Source organism: Pezoporus occidentalis, unplaced genomic scaffold (assembly GCF_034315485.1).
Source record: "Pezoporus occidentalis ecotype Australia unplaced genomic scaffold, CSIRO_AGI_Poc_V1 ctg119, whole genome shotgun sequence".
In the NCBI taxonomy this organism is placed as follows: Eukaryota; Metazoa; Chordata; class Aves; order Psittaciformes; family Psittacidae; genus Pezoporus; species Pezoporus occidentalis.
In genome coordinates this window covers 1,626,248-1,653,352 of record NW_026912983.1, presented here as the reverse complement: position 1 = coordinate 1,653,352, position 27,105 = coordinate 1,626,248, and the positions used below count along the sequence as shown (strand labels likewise).

Sequence of the window (27,105 nt, the reverse complement as noted above, 5' to 3'; positions counted from 1 at the left end):
GTTCTGCAGAAGAGCCCATCCTCATCCACTTTCCTGAGGTGCAGCACAGGAGGGGCTGCTGCTGTGCCCAGCTTGCACAGATCTGTGCTCAAAAGAACCACACAGAGGAGGAAAATACCAGTGGTGGCAGAAACATGGCATTTTCCACCTGCTCTGGTTCCTTTTATGTCATTAATCATCTGCTTTCAGCTAGGTAACCACTCCAGCTTTCTTTACTTTGCAGTGATAATACCATAAAGCTAGAAATGAGTAACTGTTGCACGGTTTTAATCAATCATTTTGTAGCTGGATAATTGCCATTCCACATCTCTGAGTTATTTTAGCCTGATCCTTCACGAGTAAGCTTATCTGGTCCATCAGTCACAGTCACATCAGTTGTCACAACAGAGACATCTGCAACACAATCGGTTTTCATTACAAGATGCATATGAGCAGGAAGCCACGCAGGGTTGTCATCAGCAGAGCTGTAAAGTCCTGCCTGCCATCAGCAGAGAGGAGAGTGCACTGCAGAGATTCTCTAGCCAGCTCAGCCCTAACTTAACCAGCGCACTGCACTACACTGTAATAAGGACAGTGATTCTTCTACCACCTTCTCTCTCCTTTCTCCTCATCTGATCCTTTGTGACACTCATCCAGTCCACACGTGGGTCATTTTCCCAGTGCTTGGCCTTCCTTGCACCAATGTCCTATAAAGTGGTAAAAAAAGGTAAGTCTTACTAGTAAGGGAAGGCAGCCCTACTGCTGGAAAAGGCTAATCCAGCCCCTTGCAGTAGTGTCTTCTGCTGAGTACTTAAGACTCCCACTTCAGGTTTCTTCAGTTGCAAGAACTGGCTGCCAGCACCGCTGAAACCAAGCCCATCTGTGCCCATGTAACTTTAGAATCAGCCTTATCATTTAATTACCATTCTTCAGCAGAGTTCTGAGAAGACCTGACTAGACACAGGCTCTTGAGATAAGCTAATGCTCCATGTAGGCGTCCTCCTGAAATTCCTCCATTTTCTAGCCATCCACGAGCCACATCCCAAATCCAGTTCTGAGGTTGCCAAGTCAGCACTGAGGTAGGCAGTGTTGTTTGAACATGCTGGGAGGACTGAGCAGTAATTGCAGCGTGTCAACATTACCTCCTGCACTGTTCCGAGTCTAAGCTATACTTTAGCAATCACACTATTTGAAGAGGTTGTGGTGGCATTCAGCCAGAGTGACCTCTATCTAACAAAGCATCTGCTGGTAATTTCACTAATGAACAGAGTAAGCAGCAACCCTGAGCTAGGTTTCATACAGGGAAAAGCTTGGAGAGAGAGAGAGAGCAATGAGCTTGATGCAGCTTGCTGCCTGTAAAACAGGGAGAGAAGGGTAATTATACACAATAGAGATTTCTGCCCCAAAATCTTGGTCCTCAGTTTTGGCTTGGAATTAAACAAATGTTCCTGTCCGTTTTCTGTAAGAACCTGGATTCTTGCAGCACTTTCCTTCTGTTATTTACCATTATGATTAGGTTTAAGTTAAGCAATTAACAGTGGCATTGCTCTTGAAGTAACTACACCAGTGTGCATACAGCTAGTTAATTCACCAGTTCCCTCACTCTGGCAATTCAGGGTGCCCATGGGTGTAGACAAATGCAGTATCCTGGTACTAGCCATCACATATATTGACTTAAGTGTGCCCACAGGCACAAAACAAAACGCAGTACAATAACTGTTTGCTGCTCTAGGTTAAGTGTGCTCATGGGTACAAGGAAACTCAGTGTAATGATCAGCTGTTCACTCTCCCAACAGCACTCGGGATGAAAAACAACATCAATGGGGCTCTAAATATAACCTCATGATAACAAAACCACCACACAAGTGTGGGTCCTGAAAAACATGGAGTGCTTGGGCCTGTATCTTATCACAGAGTAGTAAAAAGCAGGATTTAATGAGTGATGGCATGTCAGTGTATGAGAAGCCCCAGAAATCGGCCTGATTTGGCAGACAGTTAATAAATACCTCTCACCCTTACTAAAGGGAAGTCTTTTTGTTTCTGACATCAAGCTGCTTCTGCTTCATTCTGCATGTAAGGAGGATGAGCACAGTTTCCCCTCTCTGGACATGAAACAAGTGTTCTCTGCAGAAGTCTGAGCATATAGAAACATCAGATTCCTGTGTTGGTTCTCATTCTAAGTACATTTAGCAAGGGCAGAAAAGCAGCACATTATCACTGTATCCCTAGGACTATACCCTTGAGTAGTCTGCATCCTCTCCATCAGCATTACTCTTTCATACCCAAGCACAATCTTCTTTATCACACGGACCAAATAAAGCCCCCCTTGAATGCAGTTGCCTGAAGGAGCAGGGCACCTTTCAGTGCATTTGTTTCTCTTTGTAATTCAAAGCCATGTGAGTCTCTAATTAAACAGATACCGTATCATAGGGAAGGAGGCAGCATTCCCTTGAAGGAGCAAGATCAGTGGGGCTTCTTCTTCCTGGCTCCAATTGAAAAGCCATTCACACAGTAAAAGTAGTGTTTCACAATACTCCCTTTTCCCCCATTCTTTGAAGGAGCTTTCACCACAACCACAAGGGCATTTGCAATAGACACTTCTTCCCTCCCCTGGAAACACCTACTACAGGTAGAGCTTTCCATACACAAGTGAGTTACCAACATAAACATTTACTACTGCCCAGCAGCCTAGAAACAACAGCTAGAGAAAAGCTTCCCTTAAAGCAAATAAGCAGCTTCCACCCATGTAAAGTACCTGGAAAGATCACTTAGTCCACGGTTCTCACAGTGACACTCCTGCTAATCCCCTTAACTGAAACAGCATCTAAGACTTCATTATAGTGCCTGAAATATTCCAGGCAATTTTCCCATGATCCTATAAAGCCATGATTTCAATTACCTCATTTTTAATCCACCTTAGATGGTTTAGTCCTATTTCTTAAAGGGGCAGAGTTTCCACCTTCCTTTTGGTTCATGTCCTTAATAACTTCCAAACTTTATCAGGAAGGGGGATGTGCTCTTTAATCTCTCAGCACACACACAAAGTCAGACTTTTTACGTGCTTGGCTCTTGCAAGAACTCAGAAGGACTCAATGCCCATCAGTGTGGGGCCTCTCAGCAGTTAGCACAGAGAGTAGCAGTTTCGAACAGAACCCTTGGCCATGTTTCCTTAACTGACACACTGCAAAGAGTCTGTGGTGCTACTTGTTTTACCATGAGAGACATACTGAGTGTAATTGAAACCCCCACACTGGTGATAAAAGGCCCCTCTGAGCTCCATAGCTGCTGCTGGCAATTGGGGCTTTGGCTTCTGAGCTGTGAACCAGGGTTCAAAGCACAACGGTGGGTCCTATCTGACATCTCCACTCTCTTGTTTGATTGGTACCTGTGGGAACCGTCAGATCTTTGCATCTTGTACACAGAGAATGCAAAATTCACTTCATTCTGTTTTGTTTGGCAGAGTCACATCAAACCAGAGTCACCTCCCTTGCCTTTCTGGACCATCCACAGCAGAGCCTGGGAAGAGTTGGTGCCTGGGATTCTCAGAGGTATCTAGTCAGTTCCCAGCGCTGAGTTCCTGGTGAAGATGTGCCAGGCATCTTCCAAAGGAATTTGTTGCCTCTTACAGCATATTGGAGCTGTGATTCAGAGGCTTTTCTCCCTAGATCATGTAGTGACTCCCAGCATAGAAGAGCAAGAACTTCCATCAGCACAGAGGGTCATAAACCAAAGGACAAAATCCCCACACTGGGAACTGTGCTAGAGAGCTAGCTTTGAGTCTGTACAGTTGCAGGTGTGGTGTGTGACATCCCAACTGTTGAACACAAACACCACTATTTACACAGGAGGCTGGAAATAGGCTTCTTCAAAGGCAAAGCCACAGGTAGCTTGGGTAAGATGCAGCAGCTGTAAGACCTGGCATAGAGTGAAGGACAACGTTGGCAGGATCTGTTCAAAGCTGCTTTGTCCCATTTTCCTTCTTTGCTTTGTCCTTTTCTTTCAAGGAATGGGCAGTCTGGGGTAGTTCTTGCTGGTTTTAAACCCTGCACCCTGAAGCAGGAGCTCAAGTATAAGACAAAGGCTGGGTTTAAAGTGGTTTAGGTTTTACTGCCTGGTGATATTTTTTCGAAGTACATTTACTGAAGATTTATGTAAAATCTATCTTTTGTCTACTTAAAATATGTCAAATGGATGTACAGGGCAAAATTTAATGCATATGGGTTTTCATTATTTTAAATCATTTGCAATAGAAATGATTTACTCTGACATCAGACCTTTGTTCTTTGCCTGTCCACCATAAATCCAGGCCCACCCAAATCTCCAGCCTTAGCTATATTTCAGCATTCCCTCCCCCAGTATCTATAACCTCAGTTCTGTGATTCTTCATGTAAATGACTTTCAACAAGGAAAGGGAGAGAACACATAATTTGCCTTAATACAGGTAATTTTGAAAGGAGAGCAAGACCTTTACATGAGGAATAGTTGACGGCAGAGGAAAGGGGAGAACTAATGCTCGTAGAACTGCAAGTGGTTCTTGATGAGAGTGGTGAGAGCTACCGATCAACCAGATGTGACCAAATGGACTTTTTGTGCAGTTGAACCTGCCAGAGGTGATAGAAGTCTATCTTTCTCTTCCTGAATTCTTCCATGTCTTTTTAGTGCCCTTCCATTTATAATGCAATGAATCCAACTGTGGCCAGTTAATGTTGTAGGCAACTGTTTGGAGAACTGAGGTACTGGGGTAAGGCAGGTTCCTCAAGGTCATTCTGAAAGTCCATAGTGGAAAACTGGTGAACCCTGACACCCAGAATTGGCCTTGTATGAGAGACTCTCTCGTACCAGCTATTAAAATCCTGAAGCGCTCAGACTTTTTGAAAGCCCTTGTGGAAAACTGCATCCATTATCATGTTTGCTGCTTGTCTTGTGACAATTAATGGCATATAGATCTTCTGAGCCACCCACAGCCTGTATTTGAAGCCTTCCCAGCTCAGTAGTTACTGAAAGTTGTTGCTGCCCAATAGCTCTTTGGTGACCTACAGGACAAGAATGAAACACCTGAACTCAGCCCAGTTTTGTCATCTCCACACAGGCTGCTGAGGCTCTGATTTCTACTCATGACATTGAGACAGTTAAGTCTGAAGCAAACAGTGCATTCTTGCAGACTTCTCCATCCACATCACATATCTCAAACAATATATCAAACTTTATCTCAAACGTATCTCTTTAGTCTTGACAAAGCTCCCTTCCTGTTGTCAAAGGATTTCACTGTTTTCATGATTTCACACATCATTGCATTTAGCTTTGACCTGCCTACAGATCTGTAGCAATTCTGGATAATATCCTAAACTACAGCAGCATCCTAAGGAGAATTCTGCTTCTGACATCCAGGCTATCTGTCCTATCCCATAGCTACAGGTGTGCCTGACAATATCCATTGCTATTTGTTGTCTTTCCCATAGCACTGCCAATAATCTTGAGGCTGAAACCAGAGCAGGGTCAGATGATGTGCCGGGCCTGCATGTACTTGCCTTCATTCTGGCTTCCAGTGGCTCTACCACGTGGAGATCCAATTGAGAAAAAATCTCGGTGTAGTTCTGATTTATGTGCACCAGTGCAGAGGGGAGCAGAAGCTTTTAGTATCTTGGGAAGCAGTTAGGAATTAAGGCCAAGGAAAGGACAGTCACGTCAATTACATCCTAAAAAAGGAAAACTTAAGTGAGAGTCCTGGCTCCTGAACTGTTTCTGGGCTGGCAAATGTTCACAGTTCTCTTGGCAGATGCTGTAGAAAGCCCATTTAGATCCCCTCCCTTACACAATGGCATTGGGCTTACAGTTTTGAGGGGGGGCTGGTGGTGCTGTGCTATTCCATAATGATACTGAAATGAAATTAGGGGATGCATTGAATATTTTAAGATCTCTGATGTTATCTTGTCAGGATTCTCCACTGAACCCACAGCACTTCACTCCAGATGTGGCTGAGGGAAGGGAATCTCATGTGAAGTGCAAGGCTGACACCTGGAGGGAACTGCTGAGATGCAGCTGGAGAGGGATTCTGCAGCACCCAGCTTGGGTTGGGAAAGCTCAGAGTGGGTGGCAAGATCCCAGGTTTGGGAACTGCTCTTTTCTAGTGCGGGGGTGCTTTAGATAGTCTTCCTTCTCCCCTCTTCCAGCAATAAATAAAAATACAGATTCATATTTCAGATTTTCCATGTCTGTTTTTAGGAGCGGAGAACATAGAAGCAACCTCTGTGTCGGCTGGTTGTCCTCCTCTTCCATGTTCAAGGCTATTTGGATCAAAACTTGTCTTGCTCAATAGGCTGCTGCAAATAATGCAAGGTTTTTTTTTCAGCTGGTTAGGCTGATGTGTTTGAACTGCTGCATGAGAGACTTCCTGCTGCTTTGCCATTTGGGAAACTGTGCTGGGAGTTTCTGGAGCACAGACTTGCAGGGCAATTCCTGCTGTCAAAGCTGCAGCTGGAAGATTTGGCAGTAGGTAGAGCTTGTTCTTTTCATGTCTGGCTCTGCCGGCAGCCATGGTGAGGCTTTTCTTGAAGCTGATCCTAATCACGGAATGCAAGGCAGCTTCTGGGACAAAGTCTTCATGCTTTTGGGAGTTTGCTTTCCAGCCTGGCAATCACCCATTTGCAGCACTTACTCAAACCTTTTCAGTAATCTCTCTCCTCTGCCAGGAGCTGTTTCAGTATCTGTGAATGCTGTTTCTGCTCAATCTAATTTTAGAGTATGCTAATAACTAAGTTATTTACTGTGCTGGCATTACCATACACTTTGTGTCTCATGAACCCAAAGATTATGTGTCCATTACATCTCCTTAATTCTCTTTGTCATTGCCAGTGTGCTTCCAGTCATAAACTTTGCTTAGCAGTGAATGGTTGGTTGTGGAAAAATACCCCAAACAACAGAACAAAACCAACGAAGAACTCTACTGCCAACAGTTACTTTCAGAACTCTTAAGTGCAATTCTATGCAATTCTACCCATCAAGCTGAAGAACAGCTCCCTGAGTCTCCATATGTCTTCACTGGTGTACCTCAATACTGCCTGTCTTTCCCTTCTAACCTTCACACTCCTAAAATACCACATACTCAGTTCATCCTGATGAACATACTGAACTACTCCATGCATTCACCACCCAGACCAGCTTAAAGGGTGAGCCAGGAAAACACTTCTCCAGTCTGGGAGAGAAGAGAGGCACGTTGCCAGCTTCAGGAGCAGCACAAGACATTCTGTGTGCTGGAGATGCTGCTTTTCAGCCCAGAGACCTGGGGAACCTAATGCCACCTCTGTGGCCTCTGTTGCTTCAGCACTTCTCGTTAATTGTGGCATGACTAAAGAGGCAGCAACATCTTTCCCCTTCCTCCACCTCAATAATATTGCTGACGCTGGACTGTCAGTTATGCTAAATTATACTGGATCACTTGTGGTTATTCAGTGATGTAGACAAATACCAATTCCAGATCAAGGGTGAACCCTGGTCACTAAACTTGTTTCACTTTGTGACTCGTTCCTGACTTAAAGCATGGCACTTGCTGACATTTTGTAAACCCAATTTGTCATCCTCCTAACCCCCATCATCCAAGCCAGGCAGATTATTTACTTTGAAAAAATGTGTGGATAGCTTCCATGCGAATCCTAAATAGGTCCAGGTGCCATAGCTAGATTCCAGAGGGAGCTACAGTCATGAGATGCATGTGCTGGTAAAATAACTTCTATCCTCGATGCTTCAAAACTCAGTGACATTCTCCCTGTTTAGATGGTGTCTGGACTCTCATTCCTGCAGAGCAGCCTGGCACCAGTGTGCTAAAGTGCCCAAGTACATACCTTCAGGCCTGCACATGGTCCCAAAGAGATCAGCAAATGTAAATTAAGCACATACTTAAATACATACTAAAATAGCTTTGCAATCAGAATCAGTGACTACCCCCTCTTAAGCAACTCCCTTTGAATCATTGTATTTATCCCCAAATAAAGCATTCAAGTCAAGAATTAGCTTGCTGCCTTCCAGAGAATTCATCATTTCCAGTTTGCGAGCTTGAGGAGAGAAATCCAGGAAGCATCAATAAATCCACTTTGACAGCAGAGTAAAGAGCTGCAAAAGCAGTAACCTGTCAGGGAAATGTGACTTAATTTCTCAGGGAAAGATCCGTTTTATAAATGAAATAAAAATGCCAGCAAATCAAATAGCAGGAAGTGTCACACTTGGTTGTCTCTCAGCAGGGCAAACAATAAATGAAAAGGCAGCAAGGTAAATGCCATGGTTCTACATTTAGCAAGGGAAGTCATAACAGAAACTGAGAATAATAACATACACCGAGAATCTGTGCTCAGCAGCCTGGGTATGACAAAGGTACGTGTTCCCATATAAACACTCCTTTAATCTACACGTTTTCACTTGGACAAAACGAAGGTTACGTGCTGGAGTTTAAGGACTTGCTGAGATTCCCAGATTGGACATCAGGGGGCAGCCTTACCTGCAGTTCATTGATGGCAGAGCCGCTCTGTCCTATCGAGGCAGGGTCATTACAGGCCTCTCAAGTTGCAATGTCAAGATCTGGAGCTTTCCCCCTTTCTATGACCCTTTCTATCACTTTTCAGATATCTTGATTCAAAGGCTGAGCACTGTCCCTTTAAATAAGCACAGAGCTCTCAGGCCAAATGGGGAATGAAGCCCAGGCTACCAACAGTTATGAAACCTTCCATTCCGAGCTTGCAGGCTTAGGGGCTGCTGCTACACTCCGAGGTTAATAATCAGTTTTAATCTTCACTTAGGGGGCTGTAAAAAAGGAATGAAAATTTCCTCATTTGAAGCTGGGCTTGACTGACAGCTTTATTATCTGGGTAAGGTGCGTGGCATTCCACACAATCAACTTGTTTTTTTAAGTAATCTCACTGCTTAAGTCGTACACGCCGCTAATTGCATTTTAATAAGTCTCTTTAAAATCTTTCCATATTTTTTAATATCCTAATATTAGATAAGTGATTGCTGGGGACACTGGAGGGCACTGAAGTTTATGGAAAGAGGAACGCCATAATGAAGCTTTATTGGGATGGCATCACCAAACAATTGCTGTGATAGCAACACTCCCAAGCTTGGAGAAGTGCCAGACGTTTCCCCCCTGGAACTGACTCAGACACTACCCTCTCTGGCTCAGGACTGACGCAGAAAATGGATGCTTTCTGGCTCATAAAATGGCCTCTTTCCGGCTTGGAAATCACTGAGGAACTGTCCACTTTGGATTTGGGAAGAACTTGGGAACTGCTCTTTCTCCATTGAACAATGACTTTGAAATGCACCTTTCTTTTGCTTGATTCTGACTTGAAACTATAAAAGTGTTTGTTTAAATTTGGCCAGAAGAAGGTTTTTGTTTGTTTTTTTTTACCAGCTTTATGCAATAGCAGAGGTTCTGAAAGGCTTCAGTAGGAATTAGACAAGCAAGGCTGCAAGCAGAAGAGATGAACTTTCCATCTCAAAGATGAAACCCAGTTAAGATGAGAGGATATTTGGAAAGGGATGTGCTATGGTGTGGGATTATTGGGTTTCTGCATCTCACACAGGGGACAGGGAGCATTAGCCAAGAATACCAGTTGCAACCGAGACGTAACAACCAACCAAACCACCAAAACACTCAAACAATAGTGGGACTGAGCAAACTCCTGATTCAAGCACCCCAAGCTACAGGGAATGTCAAACTCAGATTCAAGCTGCATCCTGCATGTGCATCCACAGGGTCAGCTACTGCAGCAGTTACAAGCCAGTGGTGCAAGAAGGTGCCCCACAACATGGCAGGTGTGGAGTTCCAGTGTTTTCTGTTGGAAGTGTGTCTGTGCTCCCTATGTATTTCAGTTGTGTTTCTCCAAATTATGACTGTTGGGCAACTAAAGCCACTATCAGTGTAATTTCACAGCATGGGGGGGCAAAGGGAAAATATAATCCTAAATTAGTAACTGGCTTCTAAAGAATTTGACTGGGGATTTTTTTTTCCCCAGCACAGAATGGCAATGCCAGATTTTACATTATATTGCATTTTATCCTCTGCAGTTCATATATTGGCACCTTAGATCACAAAGCTATTTTGAGAACACTTGTGACTTTAATCTATTGCCTGCTCTTCTGTGTTGGTTTTTTTTTTCCCTAAGTCTGATCTTCTGAAATCATACTATAATAAATCACAACGTCAGCTTCGGTTAAAAAAGATCAAGCTTCCAGCAGTTCACTATTTGTTAAGGAAACCAGAAGAAATGCTCCATCTTCTTAAAGATTCAACATTCAGGAAGCAAATACAGAGAATCTGTAACTTTTTTCATTCAAGTCTCATAATATTTAAGTAAAGTTGTTTTTTTTTCGGAACCCAACTATGAGCTTTAATAGTTGAAATGGGCAATACTGATGCAAACATCTTGCATCAGTTTGTTTGAAAGTGAGCCATTTTCTGACTAACTGAAGATCTGTTTATCTATCCATGTGTTTCTTCTGCACATCATCAGAGAATCCTTGGACTCGGTCCATCATATCTTTAGGTCTGATCTTATTCCCACTGAATTCCAAAGGAGTTCTGCCACTGACTCCCAGTTAAAGATGGATCAAGCCCAATTTTATACCATGCAGTATGATTAAGAAGAGCTTGCCTATTAAGGCTAAATTTCTTATTACTAGTTGTGTATCTTTCCGGTCAGATACTGGTTAAGTTTCTTAAGATATTGGTTAAGTTTCTTAACCAGAAAGTATCTGGTTAAGATACTTTCTGTATCTTAAAAGTGCCTGAGATGCCCCTGTAAAGAAACCAATGCCTCTGACATGAGCCGTGCGATAGAAAAGAGTTGTCAGTTGACAAAATTTCCTGTCTTCCTCTTTTCTTCTCCTTTCTTTTCCTCCCCTTCTGCAGATCCGAGCAGAAGGTCTTGTTTCACACTGACAGGCTGGGAGGCACATGTTGAGCGAACTTCTGCACAGGAAGTAAATGTCCAGGTCATATTTATCCCTTTTCATGTGGTTCTTTTAATCCCCCAGATTGGGTTTCAGAAGAGTTTTACAGTTTCAGTTTTACAAAGCAAACCTTCCTTTAATGTTGGCATTTTAAAGAAAAAGCTTCAGTCAAAACATGTGTGTTTTACATCAGCCAGATGGGACGTTCGGGGGAGCGGGCCACAATGTGGCAGCCAGCTCCGCTGAAAGAGCTGCACGCGTTGGGGTTGGACATTGACTGGGAGCTACTGGTCCCGGGTTGGGGGAGCAGCCTCCTGGCTCTCCCAGGGCAAAAAAAAGGTGATGAAAATCAGAATAATAATGAAAAAGAAAAGCCTCATAGCAAATGAAAGCTCCGAGCATGGCCATGCTGCTGTCACTTGCATCCCAGTGGGCCTGCATGGCTGTATTAGAGAGCACAGCCCTGGTGTGCACAGGCCTGTATAGCCAAAAATAAGGTCTAGGCTAAAGCTGGTTGTATTAATGTGAACCCCCATGGCAGGAGGGTTGGAACTAGATCATCTTAAGGTCCTTTCCAACCCTAATGATTCAGTGATTCTAAGTGAGAGGTGTTAATGGCAGCAGAGGCACCCCACCATGTCCAGCACTAAAACCTGTCTCTGTAACACCCACTGAACGTCACCCTGCCTGGAACTGCTCTTTCCAGGACTTAATTTTTGTCATTTTAATTGAAGAATAAACAGCAAAATACATTAATAAACGTGTCCCTTTCCTCCAGGGCTTACCTCACAGCCATGCCAGGTGAGGCAAATCCCATTTCAGATGATGTCTCTAAACCAGCACCAGCTGGGGCAGGGTGGGGGCTTTTCTTCCCCCTTCAAAAGCCTTTCCTGGCAGTTTTACCTCAGCATGGCTGGGGTTTACACCACGGGGGGGTTGTTCAGCAGCCGGTGTTGTGTCTGGTGGGTCGGTGTCTCCTCAGGGTCTCTGTGAGGCTGAGGTGCCTGTTGGTGGGCTGGAGCAGCCGCCATTTCCCTCATTTTTGCCGGAGGAGCAGCAGGAGCTGGTGGCACAGCACAAACGTTGGTGTTCTGCCATGGAAGCCTTGCCTCGTTGTCCATGTAGTGGGCGCTGGCTGTGTTACCTCCACGGTGAAGCACTGGTACCTCAGCAAGGCGGGGATGGGGCAGCCTCTCCCCCACCGGCAGCCATTTTGTGGCTGCTAGAGGCCTGCATGGCACCTCAGGGGTTGGTGCTGCCCTGGGCTGCTGCAGCTGAGGAAGAGTTGAGGCAGAACTGAGAAACCCTCGGGTGGAAGACTCCTTGGACAAGTGTCCTGCCTCCCCCTTGTGCTGTCTTCACCTTTCCTTGGGCAGAAAGCCCCTGAGGGAGGATCTTGTGGAGACAGCCCATGGAAGGCTGGGCACAGCCTCATTTCGGGACATCCTGAGGAGAAACTTCTTCCAGAAGCCCCACTGCTTGTGTCCTCCATCATCTGGTGATGTCTAGCGTGGACCTGGGGAGGTTCAGCTGCTGCCAAGGACCTGCTGTGTGCTGCTGGCAGCCATCGGGGTGTCTGGGGAAGCAGCTCCTGCACCAGCAATGGGTGAGTATTTGCTCTGTGTCCTAAAAATGGATCCCTCCTTAAGCCCCTTTTTGTGATCAGTGAGCTGCAGGGCTGGCTGCAGAATCCTCTGAAATAAGAGCTGTGGTCTCTTGAGTTGACACCATTAATTTTTCCCTTTAAGTTTTGTGTCAATCCAAGGTCAGTGGCCTCCAGGCCTGGGCTCTCCATTGATCTCCTTGAGTGATATAAATAGGTTTTCAACAGAGTTGCCTGCTTTCCTGACTGTAGCTACGTATAGATTTTGTCTTTACTGTGGCTAAATGGTATGGTCAGATGGCTTGCAGTAAATTTGGTGGAGAGTTAATTTAATGTCCTGGAGTCTGTGTGACTGGATGGAGTTGGGCTGGAGTATGTTGTTTCTCTGAGTGAATCTGAAGTAAATGTATATTATAAGCCGTCCTGTACAGTATATCTCTTTATAATATGCTTGACAAGAGCCTATAAGACTGGCTTATGCTTTCCTGAGGAGCTGGGTTGAGCAGGATGGTGCTTGGGCATTGGGGTGAGCTGGATGGTGCACTGGGCTGGAACAAGTGGCTGCCTCTTCCTGGGAGCAGGTGAAATGCCATAAAGACAAAGAGATCTGGGTAAACTGCATGCTTTGACTGGATTAGTATAAGCTTTTTGGACTGGCTGTGCCAAGTGGCTCAAGTGTTTGTTAGAGGGTTTAGCAGGTACTTTTGATTTGGTGGAAACGGGTTTTGCTCTCAGAGTTGGTTGGATTTGTGTACACATGCTGCATTTTGTTTTCTTAGACCATGTGCCTCCGCTTTTCTTTGGCTGATAAATGTCTTGGTAGATAACAAATAAACTTGTAGTTGTGTCTCTTTTGAATTGTGTGAGTATCGAGAACCTGACTGCTGTTTATCTGTGGCTATTGTTCTTATCTCCACTTTTTCCATCTTGTTAGTTGACATTGCAGCTATCACGTTCTGCCTAGTGTTTCCTAATGCCCTCTGACCAAAGTTAAACTGGAGCTGGTGTCACTTGTATGTGTGGCTCTTCTACTTCCTTTGTCCTGAAAAGAAGTGACAGCAGGCTAAATGTTTTCTGGACATCCTGTGAAAGCCAGAACATTCACTGTGGAGAACTGGATTAACATCTCACCAAATGACTCTTAGCAAGTGAAAGAAACACAAATGTTATGATAGTAAATAGCCTATTGCATAATAAACATTGACTCCCATTTCAGACCACTTGCTCCTTATGCAGCAGGAAGATGGCCAGAGTGTGACTGACCAGTGTAGGAAGAAGGGAAGGTAGCTTTCCCTCATGCTTTCAGATCACAAATTCCATAGGGCTAGGAGCAAAGACTAATGGATGTGGCAGAAATTTAGGTAATAAAGGATTACTCCTGACTTTACTACATATTCTCTATGCAACTGGGTCCATTTCATTCAGTTTGCCATTTGCCTTGCTTTCCTGTGCAACATGCCTATGATGCAGAGAGGTAATAGGAAAAAAAATATCCATCAGTAGCTGTGAGGCACTCGGCTGCTGTGGTCAGATAAGTACCACAGTGAAGGAAACTCCTCTAAGTATCTATTAAGGACAGCACTTCACAGGGCTATTGCCCCTTCTATCCAAGGTGCACGGAGCATTCCATCAATGCTACTCATACTCCTTCAATCCCCCTGAGAAGCAACGCATTATAAATCCCATTTTACAGATGGGCGAACTGACTTCTCCCCAAGTCCCAGAGTGGTTCAGTGACAGAGCTGGGAATTGAACCATTAGACATTTTCCTCTTCATGACAGCTCTGTACAATCCCAGGACTCATTTATTTTCCCTATTAAAAAAGAAGTAAACAAGTATTTTCTTTTGGAGACCCACTGAGGATGGGGGATTGGGGAAAAAATGGAAGTAAAATTAAAAATAAAATGACATAATTCCCCACTGGCCCCGAGTTGTCCAGTCTCCTTTACGTTCACACTTCTCTTTGTTATGTTTCCTTGAAGTTGAACCTCCCTAGAGAAGGGAACCTCAGTTTCTGGTGCTGGGGAAGAAATGCTTCAAGAAAAAGAAAATAATCGCAGCTGCAATGTTAAAAATAAGAAGCTAATCAAAGGCAGCCCATGTGGGCGCCACTTTCATCTCTCATCTTCAAAGAGGTGCAAACAAACATTGCTGGCGTGCCAAGCAGCAGCCTCAGCGGCTGATGATCCCATTACTCCTCCAGCGTCCACACTCCCCTTCCATGCTGCTGAGCCTGTAGGCATGGGACTCCAGGATCACTGCCAAGGTGGGAACCTCTACTCACCAGAGGGGAAGCCACATATGGAATTCCTCTGTGGATCCAAATTATTTCATAACAAACATACTTGCGCCCTACAGATCATTCCTTGTGCTGTTGCCTTTAGAGCCTTTCTAGCAATGATAATAGCATCTCTCACTCCCTAAGATGCTGAAAAGCCTTCTAGATTGGAGGTTTTGTTCTGGTGGGTTTGGGGGATCTTGTTTTCCAAAGATTTGTAGTTTTTTAAAAAATAATACCCTGGCTCTGATGAAATCCAGATGTGTGAAATGCAGCAGAAGTGTGGATTAGTCGTGGCACTGGGAAATTTGCAGCACTGGGTCTTCTCCAAATGCTCTTGAACTTGCCTTGAAGTCAATACAGCTAATGTATTTGTGCCTCAGTTTACCTGAGCTTACTTGCCTTGATGTAAGCTTGGCTCTTCCTGCACGCCCTGGTGCAGTCCATGCAATAAGAACCTAACTAGCTCCGAACAAGCCAGTTAAAGTGAGAACACAGAGTATGGTGCTCTGCCTGGGCTAACACAACTTAGTTATGGCAAAATCATTTTAAGTGTGGTAATACTGCTATGTTGCTCCTGCTTCCAGAATGAAAAAGAAGTGGTAAATGTTCCACCCCTGTCAGTGCTCAAGGCCAGGTTGGACAGAGCCTTGGGTGACATGGTCTAGTGTGAGGTGTTCCTGCCCATGGCAGGGGGGTTGGAACTGAATGATCTTAAGGTCCTTTCCAACCCAAACTGTTCTATGAGAGCATTCATAGAAACCTTGGATATTTGTATGTGTGCTGTGTGGTGCAACATGAGGTAATCCATCTTGGACTAAGAGGATAAATAAACTAAGGGGCCTGAACAATTTTCCCCAATACTCAGATGTTTCACTAGATGAGTGAGTGAAAAAAGATCATGTATTCTGTTTTATGCCTTGTTCAGTGCATGAGCAAAACATTGCTCACAGATACTGACCTCCTACTGAGGGCATTCTATGGGATGAGGATGTAAAAGAACCATTCAACTCTTGGGCTCTGTCACTGTTCTTGTGAAAACTTTTAGGCTACTTCATCAGCTGTAAACCCATGATGTTTTAGATAAATAGTTCTGAAAGCCCTAGATTAAAAGAGCTAGGTGTTATTTCTTGGAGCTAAACTGAATCTTGATATTGCCAGAATCTTGGCAGAGCAGATGCCTTTACCACCTTGTACCTGTCTAGGGCTTTCCTGCTCTTTTAACCTCATGAGAACATTACAGTAGCTGCAAGAACAGTTCACTGGTGCGGTCATCCACCCACAGAAGCTCTGCTGGGGCTGCCCTGTGTTCACAAGAAAAAGCTGGGAGACAGAGGGGAAGGAGAAGAATTGGATCCAGCTCGTTGTAATGAAGAAAGCCTGTTCCAGCCAGGGAAGGATTCAATTAGGAGGCCGGAGGAATATGGATGATACAAGGAGGGCACCAGGACATCTGGGGCTGCCACTGCGAGCAAGAATAAAGGTGCTTTGCATAAGAACAGGATGCAATCATACGGGAAGAGGGATCTGCTCCCAAGTAGCAGTGGTTCCCCCTCCCCTCTACAGTGCACAACAAGGTACAGATTAGACCATTACACCCAGGGGAAGCCACAGAGTTGCACTCTCTTTTTCATGGACAGTAGCAGGAAATCGGTGGATTGGAACCAAATGAGAAACCTTACTCAAACCAGATGTGACCCCAGGGAGATCAGAAATGCAGAGATGTTTTTGCTTTGACATATCCGCCAGTGTTGAGGGTGGGGGAAGGCAGAGGGTGGCAGCAGCCGATTAGATGCTGCTGGATTGTATCATGCTGGTAACAGGCTGGCTGGGTTTCAGCGTAAAAAATATAGAAGGCCATTCTACTGTTACATAGTCAAAACCATTAATGTATCCCAAATTTTAGGTGGCTTATCACCTGCTTCAGCAGCAGGACTTTGATCTGGGACCTTCATAGCCATACTGCTTGAGTAAACCATATCTGTAGGCTACAGCCTGTCTTGTGATCAATCAGGGGTGACCAAAGGTACCCTCTATTTCCATTCAGCCTACTTCATAAAATAATTTGAGTCTAGATAGTTAACAGGAGAAAATTAAAGCACAGAGCTATGGTGACATGTGCTGTGAAGTCTATTTTAAGTACCAACACCAAAAACATCACTTTGGCTAGATTTTAGTTTAGCTCTCCTGTGTCTAATTCTGACCCCCTGCTTAATGGGAACTCATTTTCAAACCTCATGAGACAGTGATGAGAGTAGAATTGAACCGAGTAGACATTTTGTTTAAAGACCCAGCTGTGGAATCTTATGGTTAGGTGAGTTTTTTTTCTTGCTTGCATGAGTCAAAGGCAAGTTCTGACATCAACAATCTCCAAAAGAAGTCTGCAATTCTATCACCATAAAGGCTCTGAAGTCAGGTCAGTACAAAGTAATCCAATGTATTCATTCATTTTCAGACCTCATGATTATAAAAGCCTGATGCGTGAGTTTTTCGCTTATTTGATTCTGGTAATAATGAAATGAAATGACGGGAAATCAGTTTCTCCCCTGGCACTCTCACTCTGTCTCTTCCTTCATTCTCTCTGTCTAAACAAGGAGTCCAGAATTAACTTCAGTTAGCATTAAATTCTTTCCGAGCCCTTGAAGACAGTGATCAGTGCGTCCTGTATTTTGTGCCAGGCCACAGGACATTTGTAACAAAAAGGCAAAAATCCCTTTTCCAGCTCTTTGTTTCCCTGCTGCTGCCTTACATGGAACAGTTAGCTGGTGAATTACCACGAGTGAGGAAGAGCCTACAGGAAGTCAGTGTGTTTCACAAGGAACCACCAAGTATGGGGACCTTCTCTTGATCCAGTACCAGCATAGGCTGTTGCTCTTGAAGGGACTGCCTATCCTTATGCAAATATTGTCAGATTTTAATCTGTTAATTATGAATATTTCTGTGGATGAGGCCATTTCTTATGTTCTGTTTTTAGTGAGCCGGCACCTAGTTGGTGTCTGCTAGAATCCATTGTAGACTTTGGGACAGGAGGTTTCTGCTTAGCCTATGAAAAAAAACTGTCCTGTCTGCCCCACAATCTGGCAAGTCAAGAAGGGCTTATCAGTAAGAGCAGAAAGAAGCCAAAACCTTTCTTGCTTTGTGCCATCTAAACATCAGGCACCTGAAGGACTAAGGCTTTACAGTTTTGACTGGGTAGAGGTTTTGCGCTCTGAGCATGGCTGTAAATATGAAGTTTAGGGGGAGGAATTGGGCAGACTGGAATTGGCTGAACTGGAAAGAAGCCTGTGGCTGCCTGCAGAATGTCTCTGGTATCAGAATGAACCTAGGCATCATCCAGGAGGAGTCTGAGGTGCAGTGAATATGGACCTAATGATACAACAGGAACATGTTGCTAGAGACCCTGTCAGCACTTGCATGCTTTACAACTATATCTGACCCCTCCTGGGGATGAAGGGTGAGTTTCTGGTTTAAATTAGCCCAGATGAGATGCAGTGTTGACAGGACTCAGCAAGGTTTGCAGTGGAGTTTTGCTAGCTGGCCACCCCAAGCGGTAACAGAGCCATGGGTGGGAGAGTTGCCAAGTGGGTACCTTATAAAGCAGGCTGAGGGTGAAGCTTCTTGAATGATAGAATAGAACCTCCTCCTCCTTTCCCAGACACTTCAATGATCGTAGCCCACAAAACCAAAATAGCTGTCAGAGAACAAGCTGGATTTCATTTTCCTGCTGGTGATGTCTGCATGGTATTCAACATAGAAGTTTTATTCTTCGGTGTGAAGGGCAGAAAGTCCCCAGTTTGTTGTCTCAGTCCCAAAGGAATGGGCTTATAGGCATAAAAGTCAGAGAAATTCCTATTTGCCACAGAAAATACAGCTTAAAAAAGTCTGAACACTGGGATGTGGTCTTACCCTTTATGCTCCTAATGCCTCCAACTGCTCTGGAAATAGGGGATATTTCTGAAATTAGTGTCTTGGAGGCCTGATGAAGAACAGGGCCCAAAGTTGAGAGAAGACTAAATGATGTGCAAAGCAGTGTGTTAAAGAGATAGAAAACATTGTGCTTTCCTGAAGAGAATGAAAATTGGCTCCTCAGTGAGGCACTTTTCAACCAGTGTGTATAACTCTTGCTTGGAAACTAAACAGAATCGACCAACTTGTAATTTACGACAACTTCCTTTGGCATGTGCTCGGGTCTGTTTGCACCATTGCCATGGCAGTAAAGGAACTATTTATTCGTCCAGCTACCTCGCCACATCCTGCAGGGCCTTCCACTGGAGACAAAGGCAAACCTGATTCAAAATGGCAAGGAAAGCTAGTTAGCACTCAGGAAATTGGAGGTCAAGTATCATCCTATTCTTCTGCTTCTTGCACATTATCATTTCAGACTGAGAAGAAAAAGTTGTGCAGAACTGCTCCTTACATTTAGAAAGCTGCTTTTATCTGAGAGTCATTAGGGCTTCATAAAGCACAACCTCACACCATTGTTTATCCATAGATAGTGTGCAAAAGTGTAAAGTCATGGACTTGCTGTGAAGAATTTACAGTCCATCATCACAGTTACATTAAAAGTCCACATGCTAAAGCATGGGTTTCTTACTGAATTGGCATAGAAGTCTAAAGTGCCTGTTTGGACAAGAACCATGGCAATGCCTAAATAGGACTCTTCATGCTCAGCCTGATTTTGGGATGTTCCTAGCAGCTTTCCCAAAGTTCTCTGTCTCTTTCATAGCAGTAAAGAAAGCTTAAGTATGCACTGCCTTTTTGTGCCCCCATTTCACCCTCTTCACTGTGCCCCCAGAGCATTTGCAGAACTATTCAGGAGGCCAATTTGGTTATCTAAGCTAAAATAAACCCATTTTGGGCAAAAAGGTTATTTCTGATGAATCTATTGATGCAGTTTATTGTGTGCTCTTGTAAGCAGTGTTTTGGCAAAATTGAGGTGGCATTAGAAGGCATTTGATGAGCTGTGTGAACATTGTCATGGCCACAACATATTCAGTCAAACTGCATTCTTGGTATCAGCAAGGTGTAGACAGTGCACATATCTGAGGTAGCCTGTGGTAACTCCAAGTAAGTCTGTGAGCAGAATGAGCTAGTGGCCAGTGAGATGGGAATCCTGTAAAAGAATCCAAATGGCCAAGACCAGATTTTCAAGAACAGGCAAGTAATTTAATGTATCCTGCATATCAGTTGTATTTACATGCATGATTATCTGTTTAGTGTATAAATGCATCTTCTTGATGTGTTCAGCCAGTGGGTAAGGGTTAGAGATTGTGTCTAGTGTTGTGTTGCAATGGGTTGGTTGATTATGAAATAATTATCTCAAGATACATGTAGTGGGCTCCTGCTGTTCTTAGAGGCTGGATAGATGCTTCCTATGAGTTTTCATTGAAAATTCAAGTCCTCTTTTTGTCAACTGTAAGCCATGCATTTAGTAGAAAGCAAAATATGAATGCTTAGTAAAGGGTCAGTGCATAGGATCTAACAGCTTTGAGATGATATCCTGGGAAATCTGGGAAAAAGGAAAGCTTCCCCTTCAAAGTCTGTGTTGTCTTGTTTTGCTGTCACATAAATGCAGCAAACTTCAATAGCAATGTTGGCACTTTACCTAAGGAGTAACATATTCTTGGCTAGTTAATATCAGTGTGTATTTGTTCAGGAGGATATATACCTTAATCTTCTGTAGACCCCTTCCAACTTTTCGCTTTCTTTCTTTCTTTTCCCCTCTTCCTACAACAGATACCCACATGCAGTACCCTTAAAGAACTGTGGGTCATGCTTTCTGGATCCATGATCCTACCCTGTTCCTTGGAGCTGCACGGATCTTTTTTTAATCTCTTCACATGAAGCTGTGGTGAAAGTTCTGGGTTTCTCTGGCTCGTGTGTTCTGAGCATGATGGATTTTCCTTTTATGCACAGCTAGCCCCTGTTAAGTGAGCAGCACATACTCAAGAGAGTGAAAGAATATGAGAAGTTGGAACTGATTTTAAGGGAGTAGATGGAGCGAGCTGCAAAGCCAGGGAGTGTTCATTCTGTGAAGAAAGGGGTCTCTTCTCTAATGTGAGACTGAAGACAGAGAGGGGTGTGACATGCTAAACACTAAAACTGAAATTCAGGACTAGCTCTTGGATCCCTCTATACAAGCACTCATGGCTAGTATATGGTAAAAGCAGGGTTTGCCTATGTCCAGGAGCTTCAAGTTTATTTTAAGCTTCATCTGTTCTTAAAACCCTCATTCCTTTGAAATAACAGCTTTTATTCAGTGGCTCTCATTTCACCCTTTGGGGTCAAACGCTTGCTTGGGTGTACCGAATTTACTTATGTGGTCGTTCTTGACTGTTGGCATAGAGCCTTTGGGATCGAAATGAGGCAAGCCTTCTTTACCAGCTGTGGTCCAAGTTCTCACCTGAGCCAGAAACTGCTGTTCAAACAGTGATGATGAGATACCATAATGTATTAACATCACAAATAGATTACTAAGAGCAACAGTTTCAGAGCAAATGGCTCTGTGGTTCCCAGCAGTTATTGCAGGCATGGATTTTAGAGTGGAATGGGTTAACTCAGGGATTCTCAACTGGTTTTGACAGGCAGCCACTCTGCTGTGTTAATAGTGTCAAAACCCAAGCTCAGTTGGGATGCTCCTTGAAATAGGCAGACCAGGAATCCTTGGGGAAGACTTGATGATGGGGTCAGATAATTCACTCTTTGTGTTAATTCTTCTCTTTGGAGCCAAGGAACAAGTCTGTTAAAATGTTTGCCCAATACTTTGGGGCCAGCAGTTATGATTACACTTATTCTAATACATATCCATACCCTTGACGACTCACTGATGCAAATCTGTTTGACTGCTTCCATGAGGGGTTTGCAGCAGAGTGTGGTGGAGGAGGAGACAACCTGATCCTTGGGGCTGAGCCCAAGGGGGAGATTTCTCCTCCTTTACATGCCCTTGCAACTGTGACGGACTTCAGTGGGGCGCCTGGATTTGGCTTTTGGTTTAGCTGTGGCTCTTCAGTGAGACCTGACCGAAGTTCTTCACTGAGACAATGTAATTGGGACATAAGTGAATTCCAGTCAGTTCGGGAAACACATCCTTTCAGTTCCTGAAAACATGCTATTATTAATTAACGAGCGCAAATACTAAGGGGGCCGCACGCTTTTCCTTCGCTGGTCTCAGACTTGTGTCTCTCCATTCGTCTCTTCTTGCTAAATTTTTCAGTGTTTTTAACATCAGACTGATGTTACGTATAATTACCAACTTTGCACCAAAATTATATTTGACATGGCTTGTGTGGGAAATTAGAGCATTTCAGAGACTACAAATTCACCTGGGAAGATGAGCCAGGCAAGACAAGGCACTGCAGAGTGGAAGTAATTTGAATATTACATGTGCCCTCCTGAAAATGCCAAAATCATTTAAATTGCTAGAAAGGATATTTTCCCTAATTAGCTGTGTGTGCTGGAGGGCTCATAATAATGCACTGCATGGGGAAGAATGGACTGGCAGAACAGAGGCTGCCTGTGCACCGCAGGGGGCAGCGACGAACTGGCGGTAGGAAGAGTTCCCCTTTCCTCTCTGAAGGCATAAAGGTATTTATCATCCCTGCAGCTGTTTACAGTGATGCCTCGATTTTTAAATGTATAGAGAATGTGCTTGGTTCCTGATCATCCATAGTGGTAGCTACTGGCGGAACCTAAGGGTGTGTTAGCTGTGGAGCTGTGCTCCAAACTCGGATCCTTTGCTATTTGCTGTTTCGGGAGGATCTAACTGCCTCAGCTGTGCTCCACCCTCAGGCATCACTGTGCTGCTCTCTGGCACTTCTTCAGCTTCACAGGGTCCCACAAATACAGTCTCCGTTCCCCTCACTTTGCTCTTTACTCCCTGGGGCCCTGCTAGTATGTTCTCACTTCCTTCCACAATTACAGTGATAGCCCCAGTTAGGCCAAGCCAAGTCTGTCTCTTTTTTTCCCCTCTCTAAATTACCCTGATGCCTGTAGACATTCTGGGGAGATGTATGCAGGGAGAGCAAGAGGCGGACACGCTCTCACGGATCTTCTCTCTTCCTGACATCGATTGTTTAAGCACTAAACCATTCGCTGACTCTTGTGACTCTAAATGATGTGGGGCTTTTTCGAGGTTTTCCTCCCCACAGCTACAGAAACCGCACTGGAGCACTAGTCTCTCTAATGTGAGGGCTTCCACCTGTGACTGCGGAGTGAGGCTGCTGCTGGTTCCATCTCCTTTTCTGCCATCACCGTTCCTGTGGTTTCTGCTTAGTTACATATTCATTTTTATAATGCAATTATCATCTTGTGGGATAAAGGAGGGGAAGACACCCTAATTAGCTGCTTAAAGCACTTTAAAACTGCATGTGTCCATGTCTTTAAAGGAGACAGGACTGCAGAATGGATGGTGTTGCACTGTGCTGCATGTTTCCAGTGTTGAGCTTTGCAGGGAACAGGATTGTACCCACCTTGTCTGATCCATTACCATGGCAGCGATTTCCCATTTAACTGTCACAGGGTCTGGGTCCCCATTGCTTCCTTGCACCACAAGGTATCATTTGAACCCTTGCAAAGTGAATGTAAATCATTACCCTGTTGTGCAAACAGGAAGTTTTGGCTTGGGAGCTTTTCAAGACTGCTTCATAAGGAATGAACAATAACATGAATTTCAGGACAGGGTACAAAGGGCTTTAAACTCTCCCACACCCTGAAGCGCTGTAGGCCAGGTTCAGAGATAGAGACATCTTATTCCCAGTGAAGTTGGAATTAGGCGCCTCCATTCCCTTGGGGATCTGGGCTCTTAAGTGCATGGAAAGGCTGCTTTGTAAGAGCAAGGAGGAATGTAAATATTGGCCAAGGATGCCAAAGCTAACACCTGCTTTTTGGGAAACTGCCCTGGCATCTTTCGTGTCCACAGAGTGGCTGGGCCCTGTGGTTAAGGTTTCAGCATGGTCCTTGGCTTGCTTCCCTTAGAAAGATGAAGAGCTGAGTTGATTTGAGAACATTACTCCTGGACAGTTCATTGATTCCTTCACTTGCTTTCCGAGGACTGCAGGCAGGAGTGATGCTTGTAATCTTCCAAAGCACACAAGCCTCAGTATGTCAACTTCGCAAGCCTTTTCCAGGTGGGAACTTGCTTGGAGGTTCAGTACTAGGGCTCAGTGTCATTGCAGTTCCATGTGCCTGGCTGTGTTTAGGAATGATGAAGGATGATGTGCCTGGACAGGAAGGGAGGTGGCTCCAGGAAGACTTGAAAAACGAGAAGTATTGTTTTGTTTTAAATGCTGATTGTTTTGTGTAACTTGGGCAACTGTTTACTATTCTTGCTGTACAGGAGAGGAGGGAAGTGGATGAGTAATGCACCCTGATGAATGCCTTTCCTTTACTTTGCTCATAAAGTGATAGTTACACCCTCTGTCAGACCCATTTTCATACAGTCTGTGGCCTTGATATTACTTTCTGTTGTCATCCATATTCCTTTAATGCAACTTCATTTGCAGCTCAGGGTTTCATGTTTCCTTGGAGGGTTGCAGAGTTTGGCATATGCTCTGGAAGCCATCCCTGGCCATACAGTTGCTGTGTGCAGGGCAGTAGGGAGGGTATGCACCTTTGGCATGTATGGCCTCTCCTGTAGTAGAAAAGCTGCTAGTAAGAACAGCAGGTAATGCCTTCCAGGTAGATTCCATAATGCCTTCCTTTGATAATGTAGCATCTCCTCTAGGTTAGTTGCTACAAGGAAGAATCCACTGTACAAGGAGCATGTGGAGATGGCAAATGTTCAGTTTGGCCTCCTTGTGCTAGCAGAGCCGACTGCTACCCAAGCATACAGTCCAAGCTTTCCCCAAGCACCTCTCCTCTCCAGCATGATTTTCTTAGTCTCTTTTCTTGGCACTAGATGGTGCCAAGAACTCTCGTGCAGTTGCAATGAGTGTGAGGCCTTTATTTGCTTTGTACCTCAATGGGAAGATGCCTCTAGCTTGGGATGCAGGCTTTTCAGGAACTGCTTCCCCCAGGGGCTGTTTCCCAGGTCTGCCTTTCAATCAAGGAAAAGATTTATGAAGTGGAAAGATGTCCCAGGGACGAGCTGGCACAAGAGGAGAGAGGGGAAGGTTATCCTGGGCGGGGGCAGGATTTTCACAACATGTACAGTACAGAATGTCTTCTGTGGGATTTCCTTTTCTGTTTTTCTTTAAACAGTGTGATTTTTACCGAGAGGAAGGAGATAGCAAGGGCTGTCCAAACACATGCTCAGTTTGCTTCTCTCTGAAGAGCTCTCTGTGCCCTTCAAGGCCTGAAGCAGCTTCTCATAAAGCAGTTCCATCCAGCAAGTGGTTAGTTCCATCTTTGCTCTGATTTACCACTCACAGTTCTCTTCCAAGCAGAGCATTCTAGCATGTGTGCAGTTATTTTCATTTTAGGAATTAGTGTGCTCAAACACTACCTGAAATCAGCAAATTCCATCTACCTGTGCTTATACAAAGATAAACACACTGCTGATGATCTCCAGAGTCCTCATTGTAAGAGAGAGATCTTTAATTCTTTTGGTGAAGCCATGAAGCATTGTAGCTGATCTCAGGTGCTGAAAAGGGAAGCAAGTAATATAGCTGGGGATGAAACTCAGCTTTAGCTCTTAACTCCTCTCCAGTTTTCAAGAGCAAGTTCTCCAGAACTGTGGAACTCCTTAATTCATCCATCTCTGCATATCACCTCAATAAGGGACTTCTAAACTTTGGTTGTCTCTGGCTCCTGGAGCAAGCTCCTGACCTGTGTCTTCCAGATCGTTTGAAGTGATCTGGTTCTGCTCTGTGGTAGGTATGATTTGCCCCACTCACTTTTGCAGAGTAAATGAGATGAGGTCTGGCAGATGTCTACATTGTGGTTTACTGTGACAGGCAGTTAAAAAGCCAGCTCATAGCATTTCTACTTCCAAATTTACCCAATCTTATGCCATTGCTGAACTTTCTTGTCTCTTACACATTTTCTGCCTCTCCCTTTTCTCACCCACCTCCTCCTACCCCTCTGGCCAATCTGCCTCCCCTGTCCTCTTTCCTTGTCCTCCAGATGACTACCCATGCAGGCCACCAGCAGCACCATCCTCTTGACATCATCCCATCAGCAAACTGTGGCTGTGCCTTGGTAGCATGCGTATGTTGTGACAAAAGCAGTACAACCAGATAGGGAAACAAGGAGATCCAGTACCCCCTGAGGCCTTCAGAGAACCACAGGGAATGAGAAGGAAAAGTTGTTTTGTGGTTTTTTTTTGGTGGCTTTTGTTTGTTTCTTACAGAGGAGGATCCAGCTGTTCTGGGGAGTGTTAGATCCAGCTGTCAGCTGAAATATTTAAAGGGGATGTTTTATGTATATAAAATGCCCCCTTTCCCCTTGCAGTGCTGCTTCATTGCATCTCACCTGCACTTTCCACTGTTACTCACATGGTGTTCTTTGCATTCCTGACTTCAGTGGCTGCTCTCAGATACAGGTGTAACTCTGGAAACTTCCTAAGAGAAAAGGATTCCTCTTTTCCTGGTGAATGGATAATGTTGGAACCAGGAAGCTAAAGAAGGCACGTGGAGCCAGCTGTGCAGTTTGCAGGGTGCGGAAGACCAGGCAGTGGCAGGACAGAGCCCTGCCCATGTTTTTGTGGGGATAAGCCAGGCAGCAACAGAGTGTAGCTAACAGGAGGTAGGAAAGCAGTCCATTAAATATGGGACCAAAGTCTGAAGGAAGTTGACTCTAAGATACAAGCCTTGTGAGACGGATACCTGAAGGAAACAGTACAACTCATTCAAACACCCAGTATTCAGGTGTTTGACCAGTGGAGTCTATGGAAGAGAGGGTCCTTGCTGCAACAGAACCCCTAGTTTTCCCCAGTAGACCCATCAAACAAGACATGGCACATGCATTGCTTGCTTCTGTGCCAGGCAGTTACTATAAAGCTTATTTACTTATGGTAATGACAAAAGGTGCTGGATTTAGACTCTGAGGTTTAGGTGTGCTGGGCAGAAACTAAGAAAGCTCCCTCTAAAAAAGCAGAAGTCAGCATAGATAAGGCAAGTACAACAGAAGCTAATGGTTGAAAAGGGCTGGCTAGAAAACAAGCGACTCCTATTTCTGCATCTTCTCTCCCTACCCTTTCACTCCTTCTAAAACATGCACAAATGTACAAAACCCATTTTCTTTACTAGTCATTCAAAAGTATGGAGTTCATTTCCCTAAATACCCTCTCATCTTTAGAGCTGGAGTAAAATCCCACCCAGCCTAAAAACTCACCCCCATGATTTCTTTGAACAGCCTTCCACAGGC

At 44.5% G+C, this 27,105-nt stretch overlaps 1 protein-coding gene and 1 long non-coding RNA gene across 2 annotated transcripts in view; both read left to right on the top strand.

Moving 5' to 3' along the window:
- The first annotated feature begins 5,285 nt into the window (after nt 1-5,285).
- On the top strand, nt 5,286-9,343 carry LOC134156555 (uncharacterized). Its single transcript, XR_009961955.1, has 2 exons — nt 5,286-8,839; nt 8,969-9,343. It is a non-coding gene; the product is annotated as an uncharacterized LOC134156555 (long non-coding RNA).
- A 2,721-nt stretch (nt 9,344-12,064) lies between these two features.
- Nucleotides 12,065-27,105, top strand: part of CASZ1 (castor zinc finger 1) — a 281,496-nt gene continuing 266,455 nt past the window's right edge. The window contains exon 1 of the mRNA XM_062604804.1: nt 12,065-12,526. The gene's annotated coding sequence lies outside the window, so the exon portion shown is untranslated. The remainder of the gene's footprint in view (nt 12,527-27,105) is intronic.